Raw genomic sequence first — 12,560 nt, 5'->3', positions numbered from 1 at the left:
GCAAATGGGATGATGAATGGAAACAGAGGTGACCACCTGTGAATGGGATGGTGGAGAAGTCCTCTCCTCAACTTGTGTGCCCTTCCTCTCCACACTCGCCTCTGAGCCCTCCCACCTGTGGTTCTGCGTTCTCAGTCCAAAGCCCTCCCCGAGCTCTGGAGACAGCCCCCACCACACGGTCAAAAATTGGGCCGGGGGGTTTCAAGCAGACCAAGAGACTCGTGTTAGAGCGCAGCATGGATTTTATTGAAAAGGAGTGGAGTGAACAACTGTAGGAGATGAAGGTTGTGAAAATGATACAGGCAAGCACAAGAAGAGAGGGGAGCTCCTTCTTGGAAAGGAGACATTCAGGAAACAAAGCGGAAAAGGGGGGCAAGAGAGGGGTAGCGGACGTTAATACAGGAGCTTGAGGCTGGGAGAATGGTCCCGGAACCTCGTGGCTCTTCTCACTCCGGGTCTAGATGCTCCGTCACAGAACTCGATGGTGGCTGTCCGTTCCTGGTCATTTCTGCTTTCATGGGGATCTTCTTTTCAGCATTAAGAGGTTTATATACAGATGTTCCCACAGACGCTCCCACGGAGCCCCAGGAAAGACCTCTTTCGGAAATATCCACCCCTCCTTCCAAGGGCTCCGTAACCCAAGCCAGAACCCAGGCCGCCATAGAGACCGGATCCTACAATCCCGGAACCCCCAATGGCACAGGGAGTGTTGCCTCCCACGGAGACGGGCTCGCAGCTAGCGGACAGGATGTTTCCTGGGATGGCCACCACGGAGGAGGGTGGCTGGATCACGACCTCTGCTGCGGGGATCTGGTTGATGCAGGAAGGGATGACTCTGGCCAGGGTGCCCAGGTTGCCAGAAGTTTCAACCAAGGTGCCAGCACCGTAGCCATAGCTGAGACCTCAGTAGCCATAGTCGAGACCGCCATAGCCAAGGCCACAGCTGCCTGCCGATCCAAAGCCAATGACAGGGGTGGAAGCACAGGAAGGGACGATACAGGCTGGTCCACAGTCAACCATTGTTTGCTGGAGGAGAAGCTGAAAGAAAACATCCCAGGATATCCTCCTGGGATCCATCCCGGTTTTACTCCCTTCTGTGTGGGTACAGACAGAGTCAGATGTCATTAGACATTGCAACTCACCCAAAGTGAGATGTTCTCATGCAACATTCAGATGAGAAACAGCTGATGATCAATAGAGGAATTGTAAAGTTTACTCCCCAAGCGCTCCCTCGAAATGGAGTCAAACCCTGCCTTAAAAGCTGCATACAGCGGTGAATACTTTTCAGCCAGATGTTGTAGAACTTGGGCCTGATCAAGAATCATCCGAATGGACATAAACCCCGCCTGTTCCTCCCTTACTATGTTCTCCTGTTCCAACCAGTCCGTGAGGTTAACATATAGATGTCTAGAATATAATTTATGAATAATGCTCAGCAAACTGATTGGTCAATAATTAGAAGGGTCAGAGTGTTGGCCTTCCTTATAGATGGGAACAATCACCGTTGTACCCCTCTCCTCTGGGATACAGGTAGTACGATCAATATACGTAAAGAATCTTGCAAGTACAGGAGCCCACCATTCAAAATTTGATTTTAACAGTACAGAGGGATCTGATCCAACCCCGGGGTCTTACCCGGCTTGGGTTGGGTCACTAAACTAGAGACCTCCTTGAGGGAAACTGAGTGCCAAATTAGTAGAAATTCTACAGGGAAAGGGGCATTCCTTCAGGGGCAGACACTCCATACAATGCTTGAAAGTAGGTTACCCACACATCTGCAGGGATGTGACAGCTCAGCCTAGGCCCCCTGCTAGAGAAATTGACAGATACAATCTTGAGTGGTCTTCATGTACAAAGGTTTTGATTCTCCCTAACTGTGCGGATGCAACAGAAGATCAGTGGTAGAGCATCAGTTTGGCATGCAGAAGGTCCCAGGTTCAGTCCCTGGTAGCATCTCCAGGCATGGCTGGGAAAGATCCCTGCCTGAAACCTTGGAGAGCTGCTGCCAGTCAGTGTAGACAATTCGGAGCTAGACGGACTAAGAGTTAGAGATCTGCATGGAACCAGTGTGGGTGGCTCGATGGCTACTGGGTGTCGCACCTTACTGGCGGGGGAGGGTGCCCATACCCCTCCCTCCATTTGCCCCCCTGCTGGCACCAGGTATTTCCCAAGTCCTACAGGGCAGCAGCGTACTTCCCTGCTGCCCCATTTGCTCCTTGGCTGGAAGTGGCTGGAAGTAGCTGCCACGCCCGTGTCCATGTTGAGGTCCAGCTTCTTCTGGCCATTTCCTGCCGAAGAACAAACGGGGCAGCAGGGAAGTATGCTGCCACTGGGTAGCACTTGAGAAATAGTGGGCGTCAGTGGGGGAAAAGCGGAGGAAGGGGTAAGTGCACCCTCCCCTGCCCCTAAGTGCGACCCCCACCTTGGAACGTCGAACTGCCCGGGTGCCCCAGAGCAAGTGGTGATGAAGTGCACATAGGGTGCCCACCACCCCCATACCCTCAAGCCCATGGGGTACTGGGATTTGTGGTTTTTTAGGTGTTCTGAGAGTAGATTCTCTGGTAGCAAGTGAGAGTGGATTCAAAAATTACTTGGGGCCCCCACCCCCCACCGGGAGGGCAGCAAGATGGATTTGGCTGGCCTGGAAGCTGGCTCCACCTGCACCACCTCCACATCTGCCACAGGAAGAACCTTCTTCCCTGGCAGGGGAGGCCCTCCCTCCAACTGCTACCTGGACGCAGGCTCTGGCATAGGGCCAGGCAGACAAGAGAAGTCCTGCCTGTCCAACAAAGCAGGGGTGGGGGTGACTCGGGTTGGTCCAAGCAGCTCTTGGTGTGGTCAGTGCCTGGATGGGAGGCTCAACGATGCCATTTTTGAGGTTGGTGCCATAGATCAGTGATGGAGCATCCACCTTGCATGCAGAAGGCTGCTGTTTCAGTTCCTGGCAGCATCTCCAGGTAGGGCTGGGGAAAACTCCAGCTGGAAGCCCTGGAGAGCTCCTGCCAGTCACAGTCACAGTCAGAAGGGTTTCTGGGCTACGAAGACTCAGGGAATAGCAATAGCAACAGCAATAGCACTTACATTTATATACCACTCTACAGCTGGAAGCTCTCTAAGCGGTTTACAATGATTTAGCATATTGCCCCCAACATTCTAGGTACTCATTTTACCAACCTCGGAAGGATGGAAGGCTGAGTCAACCTTGTTTTACCAGTGCGCCACCAGGGGCTCTTTACCAGGGAAACAGCTGTTCCTAGAAATAAGAGCTGCCAGTTCAAAAACCAAGAGAACACATGTTGCAACATTTCTCCCAAGTTTCTCCTTAGTACGAATCCACAAAGACTCCCAACACAGAAGCAGAAAGATTTGTGACTGTCTTGATGGAGTATACTTCAAGCTGAGAGATTTTCCCCTTTCTTTGTTTAAGCCACCGAAGGTTCAGGGTGGCAACCAGCGTTCCCTCTAACAGGGATTCCCAGATGTTGTTGACTAAAACTCCCGAATCCCCAGAAGCAATGCCTCTTACTTGGGGATAATTGGAGTTGTAGTCAACAACATCAGGGGATTCCTGTTAGAGAAAACCCTGGTGGGAACCTTCTTGTAAAGAGATGAGGACAGAGGGGTGCATACATAGCTTTTCAATGTTTCTATGAGAATAAACATAAGAGAACTGCTGGTTCAGACCAATATCCTTCCAGTTCAGCCTCCTGTTTCCAACAGTGGACAACAAGATACTACTAAGACGTCCGCAAGCTCGGCTAAATGGAAATAGCCCCTTCCCACTTTTGCTCCCCAGTGCCTGGCATTCAGTGGCACACTAATCCTAGACTAGCTGTCAACCGCTCCATATTCTGAAGAACTGAAGACTCAAGGTGGAAGATCCACCAAGCTCTGTGTCAATGAGACTCTATCAAAACACCACCAAGAAAATGGACTTACCGGCTTCTCTGAGAAGATGCAGTGAAGATAGGAGAGTCGAATGAAGCTGATGGAAGGATAGAGGGAATGCTCAGCTTTTATAAAGGTCCACCAGCCTCTCTTGAGGTTAGGATGCTCCATCACTCCACCTAACCTTTTTTTGGGATGCTCCTGACACTTCTTTATTCCCTGGGCCAAAATGAGCTTACCAAGCAGAAAGAGTGAAAAAAGAGTGCCGGGAGGGGGGTCTGGGTTACGGAGCTCTGGACCAGTGGAGGGGTGGATATCTTGGAAGAAGCTCTCTCCTGGTTCCCTGTGGGAGCATCTGCTATTAGACCCCATAACGTCCAACGACTGATCATAATGACCAGGAATCAGCAACCCTGAGACTGAGGCATCGCTGAAATCCAGGCCAGGACTTTGTAGGGACTGGGCGCCCTTCTTCTCCCACTATTTTGCTCTGCTGTCCTCAAAATGAATTCATCAGTTTCCTTCTCTCTCCCAGCCACCTCTAATATGATGCCATTTCCTTCACATTCTCAATAAAGCTTCTGCTGCATTCTGGCAATCCCTGGTCTCTTGTTTTTTGAACTGGGAGCTCTTATTTTTTGTAAAAGCTGCTTCCGTGAGTCTCGGTAGCCCAGAAAACCTTCTGTCTGAATGAAAACTTATGGGGGACATTGCAGTCTTTTAGTAACACACAGGAAGCTGCCTTTGACAGAGTCTGACCCGTGGTCCATCTAGCTCAGTAGTGTCTACTCTGACTGGCAGCAGCTCTCCAGGGCTTCCAGCTGGAGTTTTCCCCAGCCCTACCTGGAGATGCTGCCAGGGGCTGAAACGGCAGCCTTCTGCATGCAAGGCGGATGCTCCATCACTGATCGATGTCCCCAACCTCAAAAGTGGCATCCGTGAACCTCCCTTCCAGGCACTGACCACACCAAGACCTGCTTAGCTTCACCAAGGCGGCTGTCACATGTGCCTTTAGACCATGCTCTGGGACCTTCCAGAAGCTTCAGTGCAAGCTTTAGCTGAAGGATTCCTTCTTGGCCCTCACTTGGTAATACCGTGAGATGTCGCTCCCCTTTCCAAGTTGACATTAATACCACATTCCTTCCGGGGCACACAGCCTCTTCCCCGGTGGCCAGGTTGGTGTACGAATTTGATAACTCAATCAATCAATCAATCAACCTCAGGACCCCAGCTGCACTCTGGGGAGGATGCACACCTACCCCACTAGCATGCGGTAGATTATGCTGAGGTGACGTAGATGAAGGATTGGAACCATTCAAAGGAGGAATGGTCATTATGCTCACTTCCACATAGACCGGCTTGCCACTGGAGCACATGATGTGTCCTGGGATGGTCACAAGGGGGCCAGGTGGCTGGATCGTGACTTCTGCTGGGGGGATCTGGTTGATGGGTTGAGGGTTGACCCCAGCCAGGGTGCCGAGCTCTCCGGAGTTTGTGCTGCCTCCTACAGCACCTACGGCTTTTATTGGGTTGTTGATTATTTTTCTTTATTCCCTGGGCCAAAATGAGCTTACCAAGCAGAAAGAGTGAAAAATAGCTAAGCTATTTGTTTTGACGCCATGTTAGCCATCCAATGCCTCTTTATCTCACAGTCTCCTTTCTTCTACTTCTACTTGACTGGCTTCAGTTTCGAGCGAACCACTTAAAACACCTCCGCGAGGGACTGGGGCTCATTAAAGCACTTCAAAAGTCACCCATTCTCCCTTTTGCAGGAATGAGTAATCTGCATGTGATGATGATGAGTTTTTTGCAATGCCAGCGGTACGTGCCCTGGCTGGGTTTCAATCACTCTCATTACCGAATTATTAAAACGTGCCATCTTGTCTCATTATTCATTTTGTACACTGCTTTGGAAGCTCCGTCTTTCAAAAACAGGTGTCCACGTTGTGGTGTTCTGTACTCCTGAGTAATCATAACCCCTATACTTCAAGCAATAGCTAGTGTTTTCTCAAGAGGAACTGGGTCGGGGGGCAGCTAGGAAGTGCTCTGAGGCACTTGAATGGGAGAATCCTCCCCATTTGAGCAATAAGGCTCACCTCACCTTGCATCAGAACATAGGAAGCTTCCTTCTACCAGGTCAGACCCTTAGTAGGGATGCACATGAACCTCTTCAGAGGCCCTTTGATGGGGCTCCAAACAGCTTCGAACATCAGGCGGTTGAAAGTTCAAAGGTGTGGGGCCACACATTAAGGGCGGGGGAGGGTGCCCTTACCCTTCCCTCCACTTTCCCCCCTGCTTCCCCATTTCCCTGCTGCCCCGTTTCCTCTTCGGCTGGAAGTGTCCTGAAGCAGCTGACACATGTGTGCCCATGTGTATGTCCAGCTAATTCTGGCCACTTACAGGTGAAGAGCAAACAGGGCAGTGACCCATACTTGGGAAATACCTGGTGCCGGCGAGGGAAAAGCAGAGGGAGGGGTAAGTGCACCCTCCCCTGCCCCTAAGGTGTGACACCCACTGGCCATTGAGTCACCTGCACAGAGTTAGGCATGTGCAAAACAGTCCGCGGGTTCAGGAGTTTGGATTGGGGGTTCAGGGGCTCGAAGTCCAATTGAACACCTCCGGTTGCTTCCGGACCATTACTGCCCCCCCCCCGGCTGGTTTGCGATTTTAAAAAAATATTAAAATAAATTTAATTACTTCCTGCCCCTTCAAGCGGGGTGTGTGTGTGTGTGTCCATGAACATTCCCCTGCCCGCTACCAGCTTCTAAAATCACTTCTGCGGCAAATTGGACTGGCCGGCGGGGGGCAGGGGAAAGTTTGCCTATCGGAAGCCCCCTGAAAGGGGCAGAAAGTAATTAATTTTTTTAAAAAAAATTAAGAACCCCGCCCGGACCGGATGGGAAGGGGGTTTCCGAAGGGTGCCGGACCAAAACTGGCCCACTCAGGTTCGTGTCTGTTGCGGACTCGAACCAAAACAGGCCAGCCCATTCCGGGCACACCCCTACATGTGTTTCCGTGCACATCCCTCACCCTTAGTCCATCTAGCTCAGATTGTCTACACTGACTGGCAGCAGCTCGCTAAGGTTTCAGGCAGGGGTCTTTCCCAGCCATGCCGGGAGATGGTACCAGGGACTGAACCTGTGTCCTTCCGAATGCCAAACAGATGCTCTGCCACTGAGCTGCTCTTGCCTCCACACAGTTAGCGAAACTCAAAAGCTTTGTACATGAAAACCACTCAAGATTGTATCTGTCCATTCCTCTGGTTGGGATGGGCACGGACCGGCCCGGAGGCCATTGTAAAGGCCTGGTCTGGACATGGGCGGTCCGGTTCGGGTGGGGGAGTGCCTTTACGAGTGGGGTGAGGGCTTACTTACCCCTCCCGCCACTTTGCCGCTCTGGTGCCGTAATTTCAGGAGTAATTGGGGAGGCAGGATACCTCCCTGCTGCCCCTTCCCCGCTGTCGCTATGAAAAACTCCCAGGAGTCCTTTGCGTGTGCCAACATCACAGAGCTGTGACGCGTGCATGATGTGCGCGCGTGCAAAGGACTGCTGGGAGTTTTTCATAGTGACAGCGGGGAAGGGGCGGCAGGGAGGTATCCTGCTGTCCCAATTACTTCTGAAATTACGGTGCCAGAGCGGGAAAGCGACTGGAGGGATAAGTAAACACTCCCCCCACTAGGGATGTGCATAAAACCGGTTCTCCCGGTTCGGTTCGGGTCCGAACCGGGTCCGGACCGGACCGGGGTGGTTCGGTTTTGGTTTTTCCAGACCACCCCCCAGGTCCGGTTTGGTTTCTAACCAGTTCGGATCAGAACCGAACCGGTTCGGATCACAAAAAGTGGCTGGTTTTGAAGGGGACATTGTGTTCTACCTGCCACCCAAATTTCAAGTCGATTGGACCTTCCTCTGATTTTTTACAATTTTTTTTTAATTAATTCTTGCCCATAACTCACAATGTGGAGCCCTTAGGGGCAAAAAAGCTGGGGTGGGTGGTAGCCACCCATGGGTGTCCTCCACCCCAAAAATCCCAAGGCAATTGGTTGCTCCTAGTATTATTGGTGAATTTTTGAAGAAATTTTTTTTTCCATTGGCTAGAATGGGGGTTTGGGGCTGCCCCAGACCCGCCTCTGTGGGGTGGCAGCACCCCCAAAGTGGGTCCGGGGCCATGGCAAAAATGCCCTCAGTCCCTCCCTGCAATCCCCGTAGAGATAGGAGTGATGGTTCTGTTGTTTTTCTGAGGTGTTCTGAGTGTAGATTCTATGATAGCTAATGAGATTTCCAATGAGACACCATGAATCCACTCTCATTTGCTATCACAGAATCCACACTCACTCAGAACACCTCAGAAAAACAACAGAACCATCACTCCTATCTCTACGGGGATTGCTGGGAGGGACTGAGGGCATTTTTGCCATGGCCCCGGACCCACTTTGGCGGTGCTGCCACCCCACAGAGGCGGGTCTGGGGCAGCCCCGAACCCCCATTCTAGCCAATGGAAAAAAATTTTTCTTCAAAAATTCACCAATAATACTAGGAGCAACCCAACAATTGCCACCCCATCTTTTTGGCCCCTCTCTCTGGGCGCCCTAACACGTAACACCTAGTCAGTCCATCTTAATGCCTACCTACTACCACCACTCCTATCCAAGCAAGTAAGAGGAGGACACTCAGAGAGACAACACCCACTCTCTGATCTAACAAAAAGGCCACTGCTGTGCTGCCTGCCAGCACAGCAGCAGCAGCGGAGCAGCACACTAAGCACAAGAGCAGCACACACAGAGAAGAAGCAGGAGGCGGAGCAGCAGACCTGCCACTCTGCATGATGGGTGATGTGATGCCCAAAGAAACCACCGCCTCACTCAGTGCCTGCCACTGACTAGGCCCGACAGACAGAAGCCAGCCAACCTGCTCTGCTCTGCTCTGCTGCTCCCCATGGATGATGCACACACACCCTACATCTGCATCCAAATTACCAGACCAGACCAAGTGCGCAGAGTCAGCACAGGCCAGCAGCCACCAGCCCAGCAACAGCAACAGCTACTACTGCTACCACCACAACCAGTGTTGCCGCTACAATAACATTCCCAGTCCAGTCACGCGTGCCACAGCCTGAGCCTAGCACACAGCCAACAGCTGCTGCCAGCCAGTGCCTGGCAAGCCCAGCCAACATGAGGAGGAGAGAGCTAACAAGTAGACGGCGCACGCACATCACCAACCCATCACGACGGCGCAACTGCAAGGGGAGAGGGCACAATTACAGGCAGGAGGAGGAGGAGGAGGAGGAGGCGAGGCAATCCTAGCACAGATTTGAAAGTTTAAAATCCACCAGGACATCTTCTAGAATCTAGACTTCTGTTTTTTCTACCACCAGCTGTAGTGTCTAGTTAGTCAGTGTGCTGTGCAGCTGAGCTGAGCTGAGCTGAGCTGCGTGTGAGGAAGGGTGATTGTAGCTAGTTCTTTAGTTTCAGCAGACTGAGCATTGAGCATGGGCATTGGGCAGTGGCCTTGGGAAGCAACACAATTACACGACACTCACCTGCTGCTGCTGGTTCTAGAAGTTGCCTCTTCTCGTCTTTTCACCTCTTCGTGTGTGTGTGTGTGTGTGCGTGTGTGTGTGTGTGTGTGTGTGTGTGTGCAGTGAGTGCATGCCTTTTGCCTTGCTGGAAAGAAATGCTTCTCTGGTCCACCACCACATATCTGCTCAAGGACACAGAGGCCCAAGGCAGAGGTGGTGGCACCAGTGTGAGTGCATGTGTGCTGGTGGTGTTTGCCACCACAGGTATTTTGTGTGTGTATGTGTGCGCTGCTAGCTAGGAGTGGGGAGGGAGGCAGGGAGGGAGGCAGGGAGGCAGGGGGGAGGAAAGGGGAGGGGGAGAGGGATGTAGAGGGGATTGAAGGGGGGAGGGTCTGGCTCAGAGTTGGTCAGCCACATATTTGTGCACACACGTGCTCATGTGTGTGCTTCGGTGGGAGAGACCAGACTCTCATCATCTGCCAGACCGGGGTTGGGGGCAGATGAGGCGGTGGTGGGCTGGAAGGGAGGGAGGATGGAGGGTGGTGAAGAGGAAGGAGGGAGGATGAGAGGGGAGGGATGGAAGGAGGCATGGGGGGGAGGGAGTTGGAGGGGGGAGGAAAAAACATGTAGACAGACACACACCACACTACACACAGAAAGCATCCACACACAGAGACAGTGCTAGGCATCCATTCACACAGACAGACAGACAGACAGACACACAACAGGAAGAGACAGACTGAGCCTGCACCACACACACACACACACACACACACAGACCCAATTCCCCCCCTGCACAGTTATCAATCAATATGTTGTGTTGGCAGCCAGTTCATTGCTATTCCTATGGTTTTGGGTTTTTTGCCATCAGCCAACATCAACAGTGACCACAATCAAGATGAACATAAGATGATAATAATTCATTCGTTTCATTTGAAAAAATCACCCAATCATTTTCTCCATGTAAACCAAGCCCCCCACACATGATTTCTGGTAACATTTTCAATAAAATCAATTCATTTGGCATTCATCATTTTGTTCTCCCTCTGTCACCTTTTTTTCTTTCTTTTGCATAATTTTGAGGCTTGATTTTGACATGGGGTTTTTAAAGAAAAAATTATTTACATGTTTATTTACATACAGTATTTACATATCTACACTGCATTTTAGAACGTGTACCCGCCACTGCCGCTAAGTCTAGTACTCCGTGGGCTGTGCTACTTTGGGGGTGTGTGCCGTGCCCACGCCAGGTCCCCAAATGCTGACAGGTGGATAGATAAAGGGCCTGTGCTGGTCAGCATTGGGTTTCTTTTTAGGTGGGCGTGGGCATTGTAAACATCTGGCCAGTCGCAGCACTACAACTAATACTACAACTGCATCTCTGTGTGGGCACACTACACGCTGCGACTGGCTGGCACGGCTCAGCATCTGTCACGTCAGCTCAGCTAGAGGTGGAAGGGGGGAGGGGAGGGATAAGCACAGAGGTCGAGCCAGGCAGGTGACCAACCATGGGGCAACCCACGGTAATCACTCGCCCGGCTCAAACTCCAGCTTGGGGTAGCCCAACAGGGGGAGGTTCACCTTAAGGAAGACCAGCTGCTCCACCAGACCAGGGTCCAAGCGGGAGCGAGAGGGTGTCACCACGTCCCCGGCACGTGAAAACACCCGCTCGCTCTGGACACTGGTTGGGGGGCAGGAGAGGAGGCGCACAGCCACCACCGCCAGGTCCGGCCAGACTTGGCGGTGGCTCGCCCAGAACTGTGTGCAGTCCACGCCGTCTCCCTCCACAGGCTCCTCCAAGTACTGCGCAACGCATTGCTCAGCACTGGAGGGGGGCCTGGCAGGTCGAGCCTCCCGCATACCAGGCATGGCGCCATAGCAGAACCGCTGAAACCACTGGGCAGATCTCGAGTCGGTAGCAAATGGCTGCTGCGATGGCGCCGCCTGGGATGCCACGCTGCTGGACTGGGAAGAGGGAGGGGAAGGGGAAGCTGACGCCGGCTGGCCGCCCATGCTGCTGCTGGGTGCGGGTTGGGCCGCGAGGGCTGCCCCCGCACCACTACCAACACCCTGGTCTCTGCGGGCCCTAGCGGCCTCCTCCTCCCTAACCTTCTCGACCAGGATGCCCTTCCACCTGGGCAAGTCGTCAGCACTCACGGCATTGCCCTTGAGGGCTGGGTGACAGAGACAAGCGAGGACATACTCCTCCCTGTCTCCCAGCACATCAATGAGCCGCTTGTCAACCCCAGACCTCAGCCTCCCAGCCAGAGCACGACCCTCTGGCGTGGTCAGAGAGATATGGAGTCCACCCATCAGCTTCTCGAGACCAACAGCTGTGGGCAGCGCCTGGCTCAAGGGAGTGGTGTCGCCACACAAGCCCTTCGTGGCAAGCTGGAAGGGCTCAAGTGCCGACACCGCCTCGGACATCTGCTTCCACTCTGCGTTCGAGAAGTCGCAGACATCCAAGGACTTGTCCCTCGCCAGGGCGACAAGGGCTCTCTCCTGCTCCAACAGGCGCTGGAACAGGAGGAAGGTGGAGTTCCACCGCGTCTCCACATCCGTAGGGATGAGATGGCGAGGAAGGCCAAGGTCATCCTGCTTCTGGCGAAGCAGTCTCCTGGACTTCTCGCTGCGGTGGAAGTGGGCGGCCAGCTTGCGGGACTTATCCACAAGCGTGGCCGTGGCAGCAACAGCAGCTGGGATGGGGCGGGCCCCCTTCTCCTGGGACGCCTTCAGCTCCTTAAGGCCAAGGGCGTCCCTGACGGTCAGATGGAGCGTGTGTGCCATACACCGTATGTTCACACAGTCCATGACTGTCTCGACAGCGGCGGTAACGTTGGCTCCATTGTCGGTGACAATGAAGCCGCGGGAGAGGTGTGGACACCCGCCAATCCACTCCTCTATCTGGCGGTCGAGTACGGCCGCCACCTCCTCCGCGGTGTGCCTCGTGTCCATCGTCTCCACGTGCAGGACGGCCCACCTGTGCCGTAGTGCAGCGGGAGCCGCGCCGGACCCGGAAGCATCACCCGCGGAGGTCCCCTCACTCTCCGGTCCCCACCAATGGGCAGTGAGGGCCAGGAAAGAAGCGTGCATCCCACTGACACTGGTCCAGAGGTCAGTCGTGAAATGCACGCTTGTCCCGGCCGGAGCTGCACGC

This window comes from Hemicordylus capensis, chromosome 14, assembly GCF_027244095.1.
Source record: "Hemicordylus capensis ecotype Gifberg chromosome 14, rHemCap1.1.pri, whole genome shotgun sequence".
In the NCBI taxonomy this organism is placed as follows: domain Eukaryota; kingdom Metazoa; phylum Chordata; class Lepidosauria; order Squamata; family Cordylidae; genus Hemicordylus; species Hemicordylus capensis.
The sequence above is the reverse complement of the archived record's forward strand: the minus strand, read 5'-3'. Positions refer to the sequence as shown.